Source organism: Camelus dromedarius, chromosome 2, assembly GCF_036321535.1.
Source record: "Camelus dromedarius isolate mCamDro1 chromosome 2, mCamDro1.pat, whole genome shotgun sequence".
NCBI classification, from domain to species: domain Eukaryota; kingdom Metazoa; phylum Chordata; class Mammalia; order Artiodactyla; family Camelidae; genus Camelus; species Camelus dromedarius.
Window position 1 is genome coordinate 95,940,355 of NC_087437.1, and position 22,947 is coordinate 95,963,301.

Here is a 22,947-nt window from a genome sequence, read left to right on the forward strand (position 1 = left end):
ATACCTCCATCAAAAAAATGAATAAATAAATAAACCTAATCACCCCCCAAAAAAAATTATAAAAAAAAAAGAAATTTTAAAATAACACTTTTATGTGATGGAGATTACCACGTTAGGGCTATGTTAGGATCTTCAGAAAAGATCTCTCAGAGGAATTGGTTTATTAACCTGAAGTTTCAAATACTTGTTAGATACGCATGTGGAAAAATCAAGTCGTTAGTAGAATGTGTCAGTCTGGAGAAGTGGCGGGAAGTGTCTGGGTTAGAGGTACAGATCTGGGAGCTGTCGGTGCATCAGTGTTATTTAAAGCTATGGGATTGGGTGAGAGCATCGAGGGGATAGGGAAATAGGCAAGAAGGAGGCCCAAGACTGAAGCCAGAGGGTCCCCAGCCGTTAGTGACCAAGCAGAGCAGCAGAATTGAGCAAGAGGAGACTTAGAAGGGGTGCCATGGAGGCAGGGGGACGCCTCGGAGGCCGGATGCCACAGAGGCCAGGAGAAGAAAAGTTACAAGAAAGGAGTAGTGGTAAGCTGGGTTGAGTGAGGTTGAGATTTCAGCTAAGAAAAAGCAAAATAGTGACCACAGAATTTGGGTTGCTTATTGGTCACCTTGACAGGAGCCATCTCTGCAGAGTGGAGAAAAGGAGGCCTGAATGGACTGGGTTAAGGCAAGTGTGTACAATAAGCAAGTAGAGGAATTATAGACCACTCTCCAACACGTTCACTATTAATAGTCATTGAAAAATGTGTGGCAGGGAAATACTAGATCATAAATAAGGATGATTTTGGATCTTTCAAGTCTTATATGAGTGGTTCAGGAGAAGGAGATAAATTTCTGATGTAAGAGAGAGGGGGAGGGTGTGCACAGTGGGGTCCTGGCCTTTGATGGGAGGAAGGAAAATTCACCAGTAATAACAGTAATAAGAGAGAGGGAGAAAAATGCTGTTCAGCTGGATTTTGTGATGGGAGGATAGAGGAGTTTCCTCCTGTTTGTGTGTTTTTTTTCCTCACCAGCTGACAGTGAGGAGCTGGAAGGGGATGGAGTGTTTGAGGGGAGCAAGAGAAAAAATAATGATTTGCACAGAGTGCAAAATTGAGCATGCTAAGGAAGAGAGTATGTTCAAGCATCATTGATTCAATTCTATTGAAACTTGTAACTTTGAATTCAAGGTTAGATCAGTCAGCAGATTCGTTCCCCACCCCCACTCCCACCCTGGTATTAAGTGTTTAGGTAAAGACATGCAGTAGGCAGACAGATTTAATAGCCTAATAAAGATTGCACTTGATTGAAACATATAACAAAAGAAGAATTAACCAAAGTAAACATCCCCATTCAGGAAGGGCAGGAAAGGGAGACATACTGCAGGCAGTGACAGCAGCAATTTTGACGTCCCGAGGGTGAGATGTGACGGGCCCCATCCTCTGGATGGAGAATATCTTGAGTCACCCCAAGTCCACTCCTAGTCATGCTCCCTTTGTCTGGGCTTCTCCACAGCTCTTTGCCTTACCTACTAGGACACTGCCTTTTCCACCATCTTCCTGGCTGTAACCGAAATAGGCATTGAGGAATGTGCCCATCCTGGGTCCTGAGCTGTTTCTCAGCCCACTGCTTGCTGGTCATTGGATGGGGCCCCACAGTCCACTTTAATGTGTAAATAATCAGTCTCTTTTTGTCCAGGCTGGTTCTTTTGGCATGACAACTCTCCACAACCTTTCCAATATTCTTATCTAGTTGATTCCGGTGACCTCCATGTGTCAAAATCCATGCTAACAGTTCTTCTCTCAGCAGCATTCTTTTCTAGATGTTAATCTTAATTTGTGATGTCTCTTTGCTTTCTTACCCCTGTCATCTCTCCCTAGACTTACTAATGGGTACCTCGAACCTGGCGTTTTTCAGAGGGAAAAACCAAGTACTTTGTCAATGTTCTTAGAGCATTTTTTTTCTTTTCTAATTGAAAGTATTTGCTCAATATCTCATCCTGCAATCTTTTTCTGGGATATCATAACCAAAACAGAAGATTTACCAGTAACTAAGTATATTGGCCTTTCCCTTGATTTAATTCATGTGCAATGCTGAATTCTAACAGGCCTTTTTTGGTCAATATTCTCATTTTTGTTCACTTGAGAAGCCGTTGCCTCCTTCAATCCTGAAAGGTCCTGACTTCATGGACTCTTTATGTTTCTTTAATTCCTTCTCAAGCTGATCAAATCTTTTCCATGCTTCTCTTTCTTTGAATCTATTGTGAAATGCAGGTATTCTATTTTCAGACTTATTCTAGAACTACAAGCTTCTGAAATAGGTTGGTCTCCTGATCTTTCTAGGTTATAGTTGAAGACAGCTTTATCAAATCTTTTATTATTTCAAAACACTGATCTTCCGTTTTCTACCTTCATATATATATACACACTCACACACGTATCTTTTTTCTCACCAATTGAGTATTATGAACAATGCCATACATTTTAGGTTTTTGTTACATTAGCACTGCACCTCAAAGTACAAAATTCTGTATTTTTAATAATAAATAGCTCCAGACTCTCAAGTTTACCATTTAGTCAGACCACAAATCCAACCCAGGTCTCACTTGACCTAGAAAGAATTAGGCTCTATCTTTGCACCTGCTTCTGTGATCCTTGTGGCAGGAAGGAGAAACTTGGAGGGGACTTGCTGCCTGGCTCTTCAAGTATCTTTCTGGAAATGAGATGGATCACTTTTGCTCACATTTCATTAGCAAAAGCAAATCATATAGCCTCACCTAACTTCAAAATGGTCAGAGCAGTGCAATTCCACCATACCTAGCGGGAGAATAATATCAGAATATTTTTGAAAACTCATAACAATTATCACATAGGCCATTAACAATATTTGTTAATTGAAAGAATGAGAAGATGCTTTAATGAGGTAAATAAGAATAACAAAGTAAAACAAAACATATGGGTACTTTACATATTTATTTTTATGTAAGAGGCAATGGCAGGGTACCTAAGGGTTTGGTTAACAGAGACAAGAGGGAAACTATTGACTTGGGTGATAGTAAGTGATAACCTGCATATGACCTGGTCAAGAAATAAACATGAATTCAGGGGATGTCTAACAGTGATCAAGTAGACCAACATCCGATTAGCTAAAAACCCCTGGCTGAGAGGGAAAACACTGTATCAAATAGCATTCTTCCATATAGCCTCTGGTCACAGAAGCATTTGGTCATAAACCATTCCATAATTCACTGTTTGTTTTCTCCTTCAAAGAGAATATTTTCCTTGTATAGGCAGAAGCCAAGGCAGATAATGCAATGGAAAGATTTCTGGACTGGAATCATGAGATCTCTGCCAACTTCTAACTGTATGAGCATCGATGTGCCACAGAGGAATGTCTTTCAACCTCAAGTTGCTCTTGTGGTTTAGTTATTTGGAAAATATTAAATTCTCAATCCATAGCAATCTGACTTCTGCCTCCATTACTTGATCAAGAATGTCCACTGTAAATTCTTCTCCCGTTCACATCACTTCTTCTGTATCATACTCTTGGCACATATCACTAATTGGTAGGTTGATTGCCTGCCAATTAGTCTTTTTCTTGCTGGCCCCTCCCCCTCACAAATGTACTCTCCACAGGGCTTCAAGCATGATCTAAGACGTAGTAGCTGCTCATTAATAGTTTAATTGAAATTGATGTTCTTGAATGTTGTTCTCTCATCATCAAGGGAGGGAGTGTCTAGGGAGGGGACAAATCTACTCTTTCTTTGGTAGATTTACACTTATTTTCTCAAAAGATGAGAACTTCTCAGCTATACTCCGTTTCTTCACCTTCAGGACTAAGTTCTAAGTGTTTTTATAAACATAATTTCATCCAGTGATGTGCTCCCAGGTAGCAGGCCCCAACAAATGCATTTTTCTTTATCCCTGTCAATAAGGCTCACCAGAGGCAGTTTGCTTCCAGCAAATTCTAGCAATTCACCTTTGTTATCCTACCTCAGGGATATATCAGCTCCCCAGCCCAACATCTTAATTTAGTTCACGGGCATCTTGACTGCCTTTTCCTTCTGCAAGATATCACACCGGCTTACTGCATTGATGGCTTGCTTATGACACCTCAGGAGATGAAGTATTAGCTATTCTAGACTTACTGGTAAGAAATTTGCACGTCAGAGTTGGGGAAATGAATCCCACATAAACTCAGGGGCTTTCTGTCTCAGCAAACTTTCTAGGGGTTCACCGGTGTGAAGGATCTTTGTTAATAAAGGATAAGCTGTTGCATTTAGCCCTTTCTACAACCAAAAAAGAACCACAGTGCCTAGTGAGCCTCTTTGGATGTTGGAGGCAACATACTCCTTTGGGTGTTTTACCCCAACTAGTTTACCAAGTGACCCAAAAAGCTGCTCATTTTAAGTGGGGCCTAGAGTAAAAGAAGGGTCTACAACAGGCTCAGGCTGCTCTGTGAGCAGGTCTGCTCCCTGGTCCCCGGGATCCAGCAGATCAGTGGTGCCTGCAGTGTCAGTGTCAGATAAGGATGCTGTTTGGAGCCTTTGGGAAGCCCCTATATATGGATCACAGTGCAGGCCCTTCGGATTTTAAAGCAAAACCTGGCCATCACTATGGTTAACTACTCCCTTTGAGAAACAGCTCTTGGCCTACTACTGAGCCGTAGAAGAGAATGAACATTTAACCATGAGCCACCAAGTTACCATGTGACCTGAGATGCCCAGCAGAACCAAGTGTGATCTGATCCACCAAGCTAGATAAAGTCGTGTGTGCACAGCTACCCTCCATCAAAAAGTGGATGTGGATCTTGATTGGGCTGAACAGGCCCTAAAGGCACAAGTTAGTTACATGAAGAAGTGGCCCAAATGCCCAGGGTTGTAACTCCTGCTACATTGCTTTCTCTCTCCCAGCTTGCACTTTTGGCCTTGTGGAGAATTCCCTATAATTAAATGACAGAGAAAGAGAAGGCTCAGGCCTGGTTTACAGATGGTTCTACACCAAATGCTGGTACCACCTAAAAGAGGACAGCTGTATGCTACAGCCTCTGTCTGGTCCCCTGAAGGACCATGGTGAAGGGAAATTCTTCCAATTGGCAGAACTTCAAGCAATGCACCTGGGTTGCTCACTTTGCTTGGAAAGAGAATTAACCAGATGTGCAATTATGTACCAATTGATGGACCGTGGCCAATGGTTTGGCTGGATGGTCAGGGACTTGGAAGGAACACAAGGGGAAAACTGGTGATGAGGAAATTTGGGAAAGAGGTATGTTGATAGACATCTCTGTGTGGGAAAAAGTGTAAAAATAGTTGCATACATATAAATGTTCTAGCAAAGGGTGATCTCAGCATAGAAAGACTTTAATAATCAAGTGGATAGAATAACCCATTTTGTGGGTACTAGTCAGCATCTCTTTCTAGTCCCCCTTTCAATGCCCAGGTGACTCATGAGCAAAGTGGCCATGGTGGCAGGGATAAAAATTGCATATGGGTTCAGTAACATGGACAAGTAACTCACCAAAGCTGACCTGGTTTTATAGCCACTGTTGAATATCCAGTTGGCTAGCAGTAGAGACCAACACACAGTCCCCAATATGACACCATTCCCAAGGTGATCAACAGGCTACCTGGTGGTAGATTGATTACACTGGACCCCTTCCATCATGGAAGGGGCAGATTTTTGTTCTTATAGGAATATACTCTGAATATGATTTTCCTCCTGAAAATCTGAATATGGATTTTCCTCCTCTGTACTCAATGTTTCTCCCAAAATCTACCAAATATGGGTATACAGAATCCTTATTCACTGTCATGGTATTCCACACAACATTGCTTCTGATCAAGAAACTTATTTTACAGCAATAGAAATGTGGCAAAGGGCTGATGCTCATGGAATTTCTTGGTCTTACTATGTTCCCCACCATCCTGAAGAAGCTGGCTTTTTCAGAGTGTTAGAATAGTCTTATGGAGAAAAATACCATATGATATCATTTATATGTGGAATCTGAAAAAAAAAAAGGCAAACTTATTTACAAATCAGAAACAGACTCACAGACATAGAAAACAAACTTATGGTTACTGGGGGAAAAGGGAGTAGGAAGGGATAAATTGGGAGTTTGAAATTTGCAGATACTAACTACTATATATAAAATACATGAACAACAAGTTCATACTGTATAGCACAGGGAATATATTCAATATCTTGTAGTAACTTATGGTGAAAAAGAGTATGAAAACAAATATATGTGTTCATGTATGACTGAAGCATCATGCTGTGCACCAGAAATTAACACAACACTGTAAACTGACTACACTTCAATGAAAAAAATGCATTAAGAAAAGACTCAGTTACAGCACCAGTTAAGCGGTAATACCCTGCAAGCCATGAGCAAGGTTCTGCAGAAGGCTGTATGTGTTCTGAATCAGCATCCGATATATGATCCTGTCTGTCCTGTAGCCAAGGTTCACTGGTCCAGGAATCAAGGAGTGGAAATGGGAGTGACATCACTCACTTTTACCCCTAATGACCCCCTAGCAAAATTTTTGCTTCCAGGTTCTACAATCTTATGCTCTGCTGACCCAGAGGTCTGAATTCCCCGGCGAGAAATACTTCCCTAAGGAGACACACAATGATGCCATTGAACTGGAAATGAAGACTGCCAGCTGGCCACTCTGGACTCTGCATGCCACTGAATAATTAGGCAAAGAAGGTAGTTACTGTGCTGGCTGTAGTGATCGATCCTGACTACCAAGTGGAAATTGGACTGCTACTCTCCAGTGAAGCAGGGGAAAATAAGATATCCCTTAGGGTGTCTCTTAGTGTTACCACGCCCTGTGATTAAGGTCAAAGGAAAACTAAAATAACCCTGTCCAAGCAGGACTACTAATTGTCCAGGCTCTTCGAGAATGAAAGTTTAGATCAATACACCAGATAAAGAACCAGGACCAGCCGAGTTGCTTGCTGCATGCAAAGGGAATACACTGGGCAGTGGAAGAAGGTAGTTATAAATACCAGCTACAACCATGTAACCAGTTACAGAAATAAGGACTGTAACTTCAATAAATATTTTCTCTTTATTTTGTTATAAATATGTATGTGTATGTATCTATGAATATATATAAAATATGTATCTATATACTTAAATGTACATATACAGTAAGAAAGTATCTTTGTTTTCTTCTCTCTCTGATTCCCTTATCATGTAACATAAGTTTCATTGACTTTAAATCATAGTATTTTTAATTTTACATCATAGTATTTTAATTACATGATATCATGGAAAAGGGTAAACATCATGCAAGGACTTTACTTTCTCTTCTGGGAAAGGGGTTAGTGTGTTTTCAGTTGTATGCATAATAGCTGTATCATTTTAGGTAAAATTATGACCCTGCTGTTACTTTCATTTGGAGATTAAATATGGTTTAAGGAGATGCATATGGATGCCAAGTTGACAAAAGGGGGAACTTGTAATGGCCAATTTTATGTATAACTTGACTAGGCCACAGGATGCCTTGAAATTTGGTTACATTATTCTGAGTGTATCTATTGAGATGTTTCTAGAAGAGATTAACATTTGACTTGGTAGACGGAGGAAAGCAGATTGCTCTACCCAGTTAGGTGGCTCTCATACAAACACTAGAGGCATAAATAGAACAAAAAGCCTGAGTAATGCAGAATTTGCTTTCTCTCTGCCTTACTGTCTTCCAGCTGGGATTCTGTTCTCCTGCCTTGGACTCAAACTCAGAAGTGAATCAAAACTGCACGAGTGGCTCTCCTGAGTCTCTAGCTTGCTGACTGCAGATCATGGGACTTCTCAGCCTCAGTGAGTGAGCCAGCTCCCTGTAAGTCTAATGTAATTCTTTGCTCATCTATAGAAAAGGGTTTTTTCCCCTCTGGCTTCTTTCAAGATTTTTCGTTGATCTTCTGCAGTTTGAATATGATATACCTAGTAATATTTTTTTGAGGGGGTGGATATTTATCTTGCTTCATGTTCTCTGAATTTCCTGGATGTGTGGTTTGGTATCTGATATTAATTTAGGGGAAATTCTCAGTCATTATTGCTTCAAATATTGTTTCAATTCCTTTCCTCTATGTCAAAATATATGTCAAAATGGCTAATTCCTCCTTACCCCGACTGGAAGCATGAGGAGACTTTTCTCCAGCATTTATTCTAAGGACATGGTAGAGATTCTGGAAGTAAAGCTCCCCAAATCATGGGATCCCCCCCTGTGACTGGGTCTTTCTGGAGTTTCCTCCCAGAAACCTCCTAGACCGAGCCTTCAGCATTCAGCAGTCACAGTTCAGGTTTTCCTAGTGAGGTACCAGTTCCTACAAAGTCTTCTGCTCGTGAGTGTTTACTCTGGTAAGTTCTGATTCTTTGTATCTGCCTGTCTCTTTAATTTTTGACATCACTTTTTTTAAGGAACCAAAAAGACTTATTGATTTTTCAGTTTTTTCAGTTTTTTCAGTTTTTTACTTCCTGTTAGCGTGGAATAGCAGCTTCTAAGCAACTTATGTGCTGAACCAGAAACTGGACATCCTACATTTGTCTTAAAGAAATTTACATATACTTAAGATGTCTAAATTCAAACATTCTTGCTTATTAATAATGGTATAGTTAGCTACACAGGTTTTTTAAAAAATTCATTACAATTAAGATTATATTGTATATTTCCTATTAGGTAGATCCATGACAAATGATAATCGTTAATGCACACATTTCTTTAGAGCTCTGTTCTGTAATTTAACTTTATATGTGCTCTAGGCCATTTCTCAAAGAAATGAGAAGCTTAATTTGATGTATGAACATTTAAGTATTGGCATGCATGTTCATATTAAAGCTAAAGATTTTTTTCCTCCTAATATATCTCATAATAACTATTATCCTGAATGGGCAGTCAGAAACTTTTTTGGCAGCACCCACTTTCCTTTAAAATGTTTCACTCTGACATGAAATATTAGAGCACAGAAGATTAAAGCATGAGCCAGATACAAGAAGATCCTCACTCCTGGCTGTACAAAAGTAGGCTGTATATATAAAATTGAAAAGTAAGAAAATGCTCAGAATAAAACCCCTTGCTCCGTTTCACTTTCATTGTAAGAAGAAGAATTTTCTGTCTTTGATTTTGGTTCACCTGTTCCTCATTCAAATACATAACCGCATTCTATTCCATAGTAGGAAAAAAAAGCAATTAAAGAATTTTTACTAGCAGAATCATAATCTCTACCATTTAATTCTTATATAATGACTGAAACAGATCTGATTTCATAACCAGTCTGCTTATTATTTAGGGATAGAATCCTAATTTGATCCACCTCAGAATTAGAATATGTGTTGTCAATAAATGGTTAAATTAAAACATTTTAATAGCAGAAATTCAGGGAACGTGGCAAAGCTTGGTGTTAATTGCTGTGTGGTTTTGGTAGCGGGATGGCCTATTACACAGAATCAGCATGCTGTGGAGCAGTATTTCCATTTGTAAGCTTATCACAGAAACTTAATTCACAAAACCATATCAGGTCTTTATTGAATACCTTTATATAGTTTGTAGAGCTGTGATTGACTATCATTAATATGATGTAATTAAAAGTATGTCTATAAACAAAACTAATATACAGTTTGAAATGGCTCAGCAAAAATGTTTTTCTCAAAGGAGAGAAGAAGATGTGTTTGACTAAGTTTTTATATAGAATAACAGAGTTTGATGATAGAGCACTGTCTTCACCTCCTTTTTAAAAAATTCATCACAAGGCACGGAAGAGCAGTACTGTTGATAAGAAAAGCCCTCATTTTGAACTGTCAGGACTTGGATGCTTGTTAGCAAGATCTAAGAGCTTGACTGAAAGAAAACTCGATTTGTGAATTGAATTTTCTCTAATTTAGCCTCTGTTAAACCATATTCTGCTGGGCAAATTTCTTTAACGTAAATCATAGAGTTTCAAAAAAACCCTTGGCAAATACTCTAAATCAACTAGCATTTAACTCTCTTTCTTGAACAGAGAAACAATCCTAGGAAGCTTGAATGTATTTATTTTCTTCAGAAGGGGAAGCATGTGTTTGTAGTGTCATCTCTTTTATTATGAAAATCATGATTTTATAAGGAAAATCTATGTTAAAAATTTTTATTTAATGTAACGTAACCCTCACAGAATGGTATTTTCAATTTTTAATTCTCAACAGGACATTTAGGCAGTAAATATCAAGAAACATCAAGGAAAAATAATTTGTAACATCTATTTAAAAACCATTTTTTCTTATTATTTTATAAACTTGAGATAATCTGGAAAAGGTTGCAATGACATTTTTACAGTTCATCCAGAAGCAATAGTGTTGAGTAAAACTGTGCTTCCTGAGTGGCTTGTTCTACTTAGAATAATATAATTCATATTGATGCCATAGGAATAATTTGTTTACTAGGGTTAGGGAATTGTATACACACACACACACACACACACACACACACACACACATGCAGTGATTTACTGCATTGTTTGCTTATGTAAAAATTTTATATGATTCTCAGAATCCACTAGAAAACTCAAATAGGATTAGAAATGGCAGCAAAAAGTATTCCTTAGTTTACATGTCTGCAAATTATCAAAACCAGACTTTAGAAAGCTCTACACAAAAGGGCAAATTTTGTCATTTCTGCAACTAAGGCATGGAAGGCATTGAGTTCTAAATGTGTGTTTTAGGATGTGAATGCTGCAAAATTCATTCTCTCTTTAAAAGTTTTCCCACTTTCTCCCCTAAGGATAAATTGTTAAATTAAAAAAAAAAAGGCAAAAGAAAAAAATATATATATATAAAGAAAGCATGCATATATCTGTTTTTCACAGGAAAATATAAGAAAGATGAACCAGAAAACTATGAAATTATTACAGGCCAGGTATGAGTGGAAAGGAGAAGGGAAAAAAGGAGTTCCACTTTATGAGTATACCTTTTCACATAGTTTTGACTCTTGGAAGCAAGTTAATGTTTTACACATTCAGAAATTTAAAATAAGTCAACAACAGTGAGAATAAAAAAACTAAAACTGAAACAAATGAACTCAACTATTTCAATATTGCATCAAAGAGATAAAAAGCTGAACAAAACAGAAAATTTAATCACAGCAACCTAGAACACAGTATGTGACTTTATACCCTTAGTCCAGGGGTGGGATATGGAGATTTGGAGAGAAATGCAAAGAAATCTTGAGCTCTTTATGTAGAATTCCTTTTTTGTAGTAGTATGGATGAAACAATTCTCAGGTTATTACAGAGGATTTATAGGTTTGAGAAAATAAGTATATTAATATTGCTGGGAGCCAAGGTCCTCATTATAGATGAAAGAATATATAAAATGGCAGCAAGGCATGAGGGAAGGAAGAATAGTGTTGAGATGGATTACAGTTGGATGTATCAGTATGAATTTATGTTATAAATACTACTACTCTCTGTTGCAAGCATCCATAAGAAACTTCAGTGGCAATGAGCGTATGTAGAACCCACACATCTCTGTTAACACTCTCCATGAAAAATTGAACAGGAATCCTCAGGTAATTTACCAATTCATGGTCCAGAACTGGGTAAGTTGAGTCTGGACTAATTTTTTTATGCCAGAAAGTAAAAATGTGTAAAAAGAAATGATGACTTGTTAAAAGGACACCATCATAGCCTGAAGGAGATGCCACTAACCAAGCCTGGAACAAGATAATTAAACAGGGAGAGTAATGAATTATAAAACATTGAGGCACAGACAGACATATGTGAACTTCTTAATATGATACCTTAAATAGGGCACGGTATGTTTTATATAGCACTGAGAGCCAGGATATGTATCTAAATGTGAAACTAATGTGAGGAAATTTCTGACAAACCCATTAAAACACATTATGAAAAAGAAAAAAGAGAGGGTCTGTAATCTTCCAAACTGTTTCTGTCATGAAAGTTAACAGCTGAAGAGTGTTCCAGATTCAGAAGGAAACTACACACAATGTGTGATTTTGGACTGGATCTTGGACTGTAGAGGGAAAAGTTGCCGTAAAGAATGTTATTGACAAAATTGGAATATGTAGAGCAGAAAACATAGTGAATCAATATAAAAATCTCTAAAATTTTAACTATACAGTGGTCATGAAAGAATATTCTTATTCTTAGGAAATACACCCAGAAGCATTTAAAAGTAAAAGGGAAAAAAAATATGTGTAGATGTGCAGACTTCACGTGTGCAAAATGTAGCACAGTTTCATAAAAGAATAAGAAACTAGATTGATAACTTATTTGAATAAAACAGCAAGACAGAAAATAGAAATAATACAATTACGGAAAATATTTTTGAGGAGGTTACTAAAAATATGCTACATGTTAGGGAAGCATACATCAATATTACAATGACATTTTCCAATGTTTCACAAGCACACAAGCCTAGATTAGATGTTTTAAAGCAACATACAAATTTAACTCTTCAAAAGCTGTCACTCTGAGTCTCCACTTGCCTTGACCCTAAAACCCCAAACTTACTAATGAAAGCAGATTTTTATCCTGATTTCACAAAGCAGGAAATATTATAAACTTCAAGATATACAAATTCTGCAATCATGCTTGTGTTACTGATAATATAAAGAGAGTTGTAGCATTCTTACTTGGGTACTAAATTTAGTTTATGGCAGGTTAAGATTGATATCCATTAGGGAGGGTAAATTATAAGGAAATAAACATTTACTGGTATGTCATTTTCCTTTTATTGTCAGTTACATTGTTTATCTAAATAATGTAGCAATGTTTAACTGAACCCTATTCTGAAAAGTTTTTTTTTCTCTTCTCAACTTCTTCCACCAACTTCAAAATGAGTTCTGGTAGATTATCTGCTTTCAAATGTGAATGAATAGATATTTGGTCTTATTAAAAAAACAAGCTAACTACTTTATTGCAAATATGTTATCATTATTTATAAATTACAAACAAATGAGCCATATTGATTATCACTTGGATATGACAATTTTTGAAATTAGTATGCAATCTAAATTGCATTGTCAACCTTTGATAATGTCTGAAAAAAAATCGTATTTCTTTAATTGAAGTTTTCAGATAAATTTTCTGGCATTTTGTTATGGCCTTGCTGCTTTTGTCCTGTATCTGGAAAGGAGGTTTGGCCAACAACTGGAGAGATTTTTCGTATTTTAAATAATGATGTTCTGCCTCCAGGTTTCACACTAGGTGTTCAGGTAGCCTTTGGGGACCTAAAAATTAAGAGAAGAGGAAAATGCCTACTGTAATTCTATGCATCACCTCAATCTGTTAATTTGAAAAATGTTGGGTTAGCTAGGTTGGAAAGGTTAGTCTCAGGGATCTGGCTTGCAAAACCTGTGTGAACTCTGGTGAATAATTTTGGGTAGAGGAGAAAAAATAACTATGTAAACAAATATTTATTACTGAAAGAAATTAAAGGAAATTCCTAGGAATATCATGGGCATAAATATTTTACAAAATAAATGTAAACATGCCCTGAAAACCTGTCCTGAAGCAGAGCATAATAGAATGATACTGATGACACTGTGAGCTCTATTGCTGTTTATGTGGGAAGAGTGGGAACTAACATTCATTGAGCATCTATTGTGTGCTAGAACAGTGACAAAAATTTTAATATTTTCTTCATTTCTCACAACCAAACTGTGAGGTGTTTTTTCCTTCATTTTTAACATGAACACATTTTAAGGGTTGAATTAATGTGTGAATTCATGCACTTCAGGAGAGGCAAAACCAGAATGTATTTTTTGTTCAATTACTATACAGTTGTATGTGAACACAATTTATCTCTTTTGATGAACTAGTATGTTTCCTATGCGACTAATGGAACTCACAGTTGTTCCACTTTAGTCTTTGGAGTGTCAGGGAAGCTGGGACTCAGTTTTACACATGGTTGAGCCTCTCCAAGACCAGGTACAGCAGTCCGCCCCAGTATTTTCAAAATCAGAGGTTAAACTCATCTCGATCCAGTTCCAAATTCCATGCATGTTATGTTGGTAACTGTTACATACTGGGAAAGGGTCAGCGAAGACCCCTTACTTGGATTAAGCCTTGTGTGGGATCCTCTGTCTGAGACAAGTGGTGGCATCAACATTCCATGACATGAATCCATGAGGAAATGTGGTTATCTCTTGCTCACTGGAGTCCAGATTTGGTCATCTGGAAGGAGGAATCATATAACAACTGAAATAATCATCTGGTTATCTCAGCCAATGACTCATTCATCAAAAGGGACTATCCCATGAGGGAGAATTCAGATACAAAAGCAGAGGCAGAGCAGCAATCGCTGAGAGTGGAAATATTGGGAGATGAGTGTGGAACTATGAACTTGTACAGCTACTTGAGATGAGAAGTAGGGAGTTTGTAACAAGACTCAATGGAGAGCAAGAGCAAAACCTGGCTTGTAGTATAATTTTTGCTGTACCGTTACTGTTTGCTGTGGGTTGAATTATGTTTCCAAAAAGATATGTTCAAATTCAAGGCCTAACCCCCAGTGCTTATAAATGTGACCTTATTTGGAAATAGAGTCTTTGTAGATATAATCAAGTTAAGATGAGGTCATACTGAATTAGAGTGGACCTGGGAAAAAAAAAAAGTAGGGAATGTATAGTCACTGAAGATTTTAGCATAGAGGTAGCCAAAATTCTGAATTCAGAGGTTGTCTGTAAAATTCTGTAAGTAATCTTTATTGTTCTTTTTTTTGGAGGGGGGAGGTAATTAGGTTTATTTATTATTTATTTATTTTTTAATGGAGCTTCTATAGAAATGTTATGTTTGAAAGGGTATTACAGTTTCTGACAAATCACATCTCTGTTCACATTCTGGTTACCTCCAGGCTGACTATACTTCGTAACTATATTTTCACCATTTTAAGTTTTGTTTTTTTTCTTAAGCCATGTTTACCCTACTTCATGTAGAAAAGATGAAAGGCAAGATAGACAAAATGTAATAAGCAGACCTAAGAATGGGGCAAAAGAATAAAGGAAAACAAGACTAGGACTAGCAAATGAAACCAGAACGTGGCTGGGCCAAGCATTTCATTTCAAACAGACTGTGTTAAAATTAAAACCTGGTCATTTACACAATTTAGAGAGTCCATACAATGAACCAATGATTAAGGAGAAATATTTCTGAAACTAAGACTAGACAGCAGTTTCTCTCAGGATCCTATGCTATAAAGAGCAAAGTCATTGGCCACATTCTACAATAGACTCAATGTCATATTTCATATAGTTATTTTCATAATTATCCTTCATATAATTTTGAGAGTTTTACTCAAATCTCAGTGCAGTAAAAAATGATTAATGCCACAGGTCAGTGTGCCTCAATCCAGATGTCAAGCGGATAAAGTTGATCCCACCCTTCAGTGGCCAGCTGAAAGATGACCATTTCAGTGTTTATTGTCCCTTCAATTTTCCACACTTAGGTTCTGTTTTGGTTCTCCATTTTTTTTTTTTTTTTTGACATTTATAGGATCTAAGCACCTATGTTTAAATTCAAGGAATTAGCCTTATTCCTTTTTTTATTCCCCCAAAGTTAAGCACAATGCCTTGCACAGTTAGAGTTGAACACCTAACTCCCATGTGAGAGAAAATTCTCAGGCTACATTAGGACAGAGACAATGAGTAAAATCACTTACTCCCATAACTTATCTTTACTCTAAAACATACAATTCTCCCTCTCAGGACCTGAGTAGGCATTTCTCCATAGAAGACTTACAGATGTCCAATGGGTACATGAAAAGATGCTCAACATTCTAATCATCAGGGAAATGCAAATCAAAGCCACAAAGAGAGATCACCTTACACATATCAGAATGTCTATCATCAAAAAGGCAAGAAATAATAAGTGTTGGCAAGGATGTGGAGAAAAAGGAAACCTAGCACACTGTTGGTGGGAATGTAAATTGGTATAGCTACTCTGGAAAACAGTATGGAGTTTCCTCAAAAAATTAAAAATAGAACTGCCACACAATCCAACATTTTCACTCCTGGATATTTATTCAAAGAAAACAAAAACACTAGTTCAAAAAGATATATACACCCCAATGTTCATAGCAGCATTATTTACAATAGGCAAGATATGGAAGCAAACCAAGTGCCCATCGGCAGATATGTAGTTAAAGAGGTGGCAAATACATACAATGGAGTATTACTGAGTCACACGAAGAATGAAATCTTACCATCTGCAACAGCATGGATGGACCTGGAGAGCATTATGCTTAGTGAAATAAGCCAGAGAAAGTCAAAACTGTATGTTTTCACCTATATGTGGAATCTAAAAAGCAAAGCAAATGAACAAGCATAACAAAATAGGAACAGGCTCACAGATACAGAGAACAACTAGTGGTTAACACAGGGAGAGAGGCAGGGGTAGGGGCAAAATAGGTGAAGGGGCTTAAGAGCTACAAAGTACCAATTTTAAAACAAGTAAGTCACTGGGATGTCACATACATCACAAGGAATATAGTCAGTATTTTATAATCACTTCGCATGGTGTGTAATCTGTAAAAAAAATTGAATCACTATGTTGTACACCTGAAAGTAATATGATATTGTAAGTCAGTTATACTTCAGTCATTTTTTAAAATTTCCCTCTCTGATGAGCCTACAGTGTTTTTTCTTATTTACTCTCGAGATGGGTTCACTTTTAATCCTGTAACCACCATGGAGGGCAGATCCACTACTCAGAATTTCTTCATCTAGAACTGCTGGCAGGACACGTTATTGACTTTTGTGCCTTATCTGTGCCCACTTGCCTTTACTTTCTGAAATCCTGATGCTGACGCTGATGATAAGACATAACTTTCTTTCCTGGAATTACACCCCGTTGCCTGAAGACAAAGCTTGTAATCTCAATTTTACACAGGAACTCTACTAGTGAAGCATTTTATTTGACTCAAATTTCATTACTGTCTCCACCCTCAAGGCTCTGGCATTGTTTTAAAAGAAATGGGCCAGACGACAATCAGAGGATAACTAAGTATTACAGTGAGCAGGGTTTGATTCATTACACTGGGAATTCACATCCAGCCATTGTCCCAAGGAGTTAAGGAGCCCATGGTTTTGGATTAATGTGACAATCCAATTGCCCTTTCCAGCATTTACTTTTTCTTCTCCCCTTCTGACTCTTGCTGCCCACTTAGTTCCTGTAAGATTAGCCTATTCATTCTCTGACTTGTTTGGATTTCCAGTGGCTATTCAGCTTAAGACCTACTGCTGGAACCTGTGCTGCACAAAATAAATGGAAGTGTAAGAAAATAAATGACTATTTAATTCAGAGGAGAGAAGAAGTTGCTCATACTGTAATATTGATTTGCACCACTGAAATGATGACACGTACATGGTGGACATGGATCAAGAATCCTGAAACTAAAGAGAGTCCCAGAGGGGCCAATGGAACAACAATGAAGCAGAGGGATCCAAAAGAATAGTTCTTGAATACTCCAATTTTTAAGCCATTGCTGATGATTATTTATATGAATAAATTTAGGAATCTATGATATAACATATGACTTTTTTGTAAACCAGAAATTTAGGTTTAGTCCTGGCCCAACTACTACCATTTTACTTGTGAAAATTTCAGCAAATCTGTGTGAGGCTTAATTTATGCATCTGTGAAATTAGGGATAATTGTCTATTGTTATCTTTATGAAACACAGAAACATTGAGATAATAATTGTGAAAGTACTGTGCACATTATAAAACTTGTAAATATAAGATAGTCTTAGAATTTCAGCAAGAATTTTGCAGGAATGTGGTACTATGGAAAGCTGGATAAAGAATGGCAGAGATGTCTCTAAAGGAATAATAAATTTGCAAGTTTATTTTATAATGACAATTTAGGCATTAATAGGATAACAGAATCTCCTTTGGGAACACCATAGCATCTTCATCAAATTTGTTAGTAGAAGGGTTTTCATATTCTGTATTGAATAGTATCCTTCCACTAAATAATATCTGAAAGATTTATGTGTTTTCATAGTACCATTTTTATCATGTATAAGTATGTAAATTTGGAAAGAAGAGGGAAAAGCCTTTTATTCACATTGATAGAATTATGGATGATTTTGTTACATTTGTAAATGGAATAGCAATCAACAAATATTACCTAAAAATTGTTCTCATAGGGAAGGATGCCTGCATCTTAAGCTAAGGATGGATAATACCACTTATGTAAAATTTTGCTTTTGGCACCATTCTGAAATGAAAACTTTTCATTTTAATCCCTCAGTTATCATGAATAATACTTCACTTTTAATTGATCATCATCATAACTCATCATCAAATTATCAAATTGAGCTCCTCTTGTGAAAGGCACTACAGAAAATAAAATAATGAAGATGAACCCTGCCACTTTTTTATTCTGTGAAATAATTGTAGAGGAAGCATCTCTCTGTAGACTTTCACTGTTCATCTGTATTTATTCCTAAGGAAAAGGGTCTTTCCTACCTTCCATCCTGAAAATGCTGTCATGCAGGAGAGATTTCAAAGAAGGCAGGCCAGGAGGCAGCAACCAAAGTAACTGTCTCAAATAGGAACAATTTCCCTATCTCTGCCCCACAGATATGGGTGTGAAAGCATCTTCCCTTAAACACATAAAACATGCTATACAGACAAAATTAGCCAGAAGAATCTAGGTCAAAAGGAGCCCCAATCATCCCTCTAGAGTTCTTGCCTTCTTTTCCATGGACCTCCCTCCTTGCCAGTGCTGGAAATGATATTTTAGAGACACAATTTAGCAATATAACCAGTTAAATACAGAAGGATAGCAGCAAATATCATTTCCCTCCAAAAGAAAGAATCATCTTCACTCAATGTGGAGTCCAGGGATAGGGAACCTTGATTCTCTTCTACATGCCGCCATCCCAGACAAAGCCTCCTGGTCCAGGGTGCCCTGCCTTTGAGGAAACCTCCCCCGCCGGTAGGACTGTTACAGAAGAAAGAACCTTATGCAGCTACATAGGGGGAAGTATTTCTGAAGTATGTGTGGGTGGTCTGTTAAAACAATAAGGTGTAAAATGAAGCTCTTTGCAAATAGGTCACCCTGCATATAAATATGAATATATATATATATATATATACATACACACATACATTATCTGTGTATATAATTAGATGTAATTGAAATAATAAGAAGCCTCTGGGAGAGATGATATGTTATTAAATTAAGGCTTTCAGGTTTTCTTTCTTTCTGCAGCAAATTAATTTTATAGAAAAAAGAAGTCTTTGTGAAATATGAATCACAAAGGAGACACTTTCCCCAACCTCCACATTTCCCTATTTAGCTAATTATCATTTCCACAGATATACGTACACATAGTTCATTCATATATATTCTGCTCAAAAATTATTTTGGAAAAAGCATTTATTTCCTAAATATTATTTAATCTTAAGCTACCCATGAACCAATATATTTATAAGAGAAATCAGAGTTTAGGTATACCAAATATAAATAGTTTTAGCATTTCAGTGTGCCAGGAAGCATAAATAAAATATCACTAGATCCTCATATCAACCCCACACTCTACCTAGAGGTTTTGGGGGTGGTATTTTGTTTGTTTCTGGGGATAGGGAAGGGGTAGAGATCCCTTTGGAACCCATCCAAAGATATTTTCAAATTCGTACTATGTCCTCCATACCTGTACTCTTTCTACATACATTTGATCCCTCACAACATTTCCTCTTTCTTTCTTCTCCCTGCTGTATTAAACAAGACTGTCCAGGGAAACCAACAGGATGTGTATGTGTATACGTTCAAACAAAGTGAGAAGGAGGAAGATCTATATTAAGAAATTGGCTCATGAGATTGTAGAGGTTTGTGATGCCTTCACCTGATTGAATGAGGCCCACCCATACTATGGCATGTAATCTGTTCTCTACTCGCAAAAAAAAAAAAAAAAAAAAAAAAGAACTTCACAGAATAATGTTTTACTAAATATCTGGGCACCATGGCCCCACTAAGTTAACACATGAGATTAATCATCACACCAGCTATTAAAAATAGTTGTCTTGCTGTTGACATCTATGTATCTCCAGAAAGTATTTTAAAAAGACACACTAGTGAAAAGTTTCTCTGTGATAAAAACCAAGTGGAACAAGGGAGAAAAATAGGCCTTGTGAGGAATTTAAAGCCAGTTCTGCTGTTCTGTGTAGGTGATTCACCTCAGTTAAATTAGTTACTTGAGCTATGCTTTCTCATCTGTAAAATGAGGATAGATCTTTCCACTAATTCACATTTCATTGATTTGCACCTGTTTGAGAAATACAGATTGAATCACTAGTTTTCTGCTATAATTAGGGATAAAAACGTTTTATCCAAGCTATTTTTTGCTTGTTAGTTTTTTAAAAAATATTTTCAGCTGTATTGGATAGAGTGAATTTTATAAAGAAAATATCTGAAATCCTCCATAGCTGAATCCCTTTCCCTTTTGTTTATTTTCCTCACTATTTAACTGTTTAAATATAGGAGAATATAAAAGATAGAAACTAAATAGCAACTACCCATAATAGTCTTAAAAGCACAAATTTATAACTTTTCTAAAAATCGGAAGTGATCTTTCTCCATAAGGTAAACTTGCATGGTGACTGACTGAGGTCTATCATAGAAACAACTTCAATTACAAAGAGAGGAAAGAGAGGACAGAATTTCTTCAGTTTTGCTCAATTCCAATTTGACCATTTGGTGTCTCCTGGTCTCATGTCTTTCTGAGGGCAACCATTTGCCCTTAAGAAAGTTTAACTTGAAGCTTAAAGTGAATATTCAATTATAGTTCTTTGATTAGTAATGGTCTTCGAACTTTAAGACAGAAGTTAGGTTGTTTTACTATTTAATTTTCCCGTCTTAAATCTCACATTGTGGTGACTCTTTTGGTGAGAACTTCAGTGGTGTGTATCCATCATATTTAAAATAATAAAATACAACATTTTGAGTGTGATAAGTATAGTGCCACCACTGTCATTATTTTAAGGAAATTATTACAGGGAGAAAACAAAAGTGGATTTTTGGTTTGTTACTGAACAGAGGATTAATTTTCAAAGAAAATTTTATTCACATTCATTCTCCCAGTGACATCACTGAGAGAGGAACAGAGAAAAAAAAGTACATTTGCTCAGTATTTGTTTTTTATAAGGAAGAATTTAACTATAATTAGAATGGCAATCTTTAAAATCTTTGACTGATATATAATATATTCAGAAATTAAGTATGTTTATACAATCCAAGGATGAAAAATAAAGATACAATGCTTGCTCTAGTGTTCACATTAAGCGTTTAGATAAATGTGTGTATATATATATATATATATACACACACACATATACATGATATCATATTACATATATGTCAAATATATGTCATATTCCTCTCCAGTGAACAATAATTTATTTTTCTCTCTTGGTCATATTTTACCACTCACAGTTTTCTCAATCACAAAACTTTACAGGCAGAAAATAATCAACAATTTTACTCCAGAGTGTGTGCAAATGTTTTCATACAGCTCTGTTATTAACAATAATGACCTCAGCACAATGCAGTTCCAGGGGAATTCATGACTAGGGTTAATGGCCTGAAGCGAAGCCATCCAGTCATGAATCCCTAAGAAATACCCTGTGCTTTGATCATTATTGCTTCATTACAACATACAAATAATCAGAAGCAATTACAGTGGGAACTCTGGGAACAGTTCAGCCTTGAAAATTAACTCTTCCTGGGTCGATGCTACTGAAGATTTCACTGCTTCCAGTAATTTAGCATAAAGAATCCTGTAACAAAAAAGAATTGATACAAATGACACTGAAATGGACTGTGATCCTGACCAGTATTCTAATTGAAATTAGAGATGTGCATGGCTAACCAAAGAAAGTGAAATGAGCTTGTGCAAATAAAACACCAAGCAAGACAACCTAAACTAAGTATTTTTAAACAGGCATTTATCTCATGCTCAGAAAAAGTTTAAAAATGTATACTACAATCATGCCCGTATTTTGACAAATTCAAGGAAAATATTAAAGGGAAGAAAAAATATAATCGATAAAAATCTTGAAATTCATTTTTGCATAAATTTTATGAAAATTTTGGGGGCAAAAAGGCAAAAATAAAATAAAATAAATTAACTTTGCCTATCTGCATTTGTGTATAATGTAAAACTTTTCCAAAGCACTGCATATGTTGTCGCATTAAAGGATGCTTGGGTAAATTCTTACAAAATGAATATACATATTTAATAAAAATCAGAAATAAGAATATATTTTCTTGCTTTAATGGCTTCTGCCCCACAAGACTTCTTGAACTAACTGCTCACTAACAATGTCTTCATCAAGAAGTTTAATAGCCTGTTCACATATTGCTTTCCCCCACTTAGTTCAAGATAAACATTGACATAGTTAAACTTGCTATTTTTTTTTTTTGAAGTTCTTTTCCCTTGGCTTTTATGACAAACGTTTCTCCTTTCTGTCTGACTACCAACACATTGAGTCTTTGACAATCACCTTTGACATCTGTTTCTCCTCCCATTCTTAAAATTTAGGTATCCAGCAAGGGTTATTTTTGACATTATTTTTTTTCTCTTCCAGCACCCTAATAATCCTGGAATATCATTTGCTTCCACAAGTTTAATGATTTTCCTTTTAGATATGTACCAAGCCTATTTCTCTATTTCAATCCTCTCTCAAACTATGACCTCCTATCTATCTACTAGACATGAGGCCATATACGTGCTTTCAGCAATTCAAGATATTATATTTAAGCCTAACTCATCACCTCATTCTTCTGCTTCTTTATTAATCCTCCCCTTGTTCAAAACATCTACTTTTTGACAACATCTGCAGTCACCAGTTGAGTTCTATTAACTCCACATCCAGGTTTTGTAGATTTGATCTCCCTATAATTCTAACATTAATTTGTCTCTTTTAATTATGTATTTATATGCCTAATTATTCTTTAATCTGAATTATTTCAGT

The 22,947-nt window shown here is 36.5% G+C and overlaps 1 long non-coding RNA gene across 2 annotated transcripts in view; it reads left to right on the forward strand.

Annotated features, from left to right (window-relative positions):
• The window catches only part of LOC105087774 (uncharacterized), a 697,491-nt gene that overhangs the window by 512,964 nt on the left and 161,580 nt on the right, over positions 1-22,947 (forward strand). For both annotated transcript variants that reach the window (XR_004138757.2, XR_837041.3), the window contains exon 4: positions 7,685-7,818. This is a non-coding gene — a long non-coding RNA (uncharacterized LOC105087774). The remainder of the gene's footprint in view (positions 1-7,684; positions 7,819-22,947) is intronic.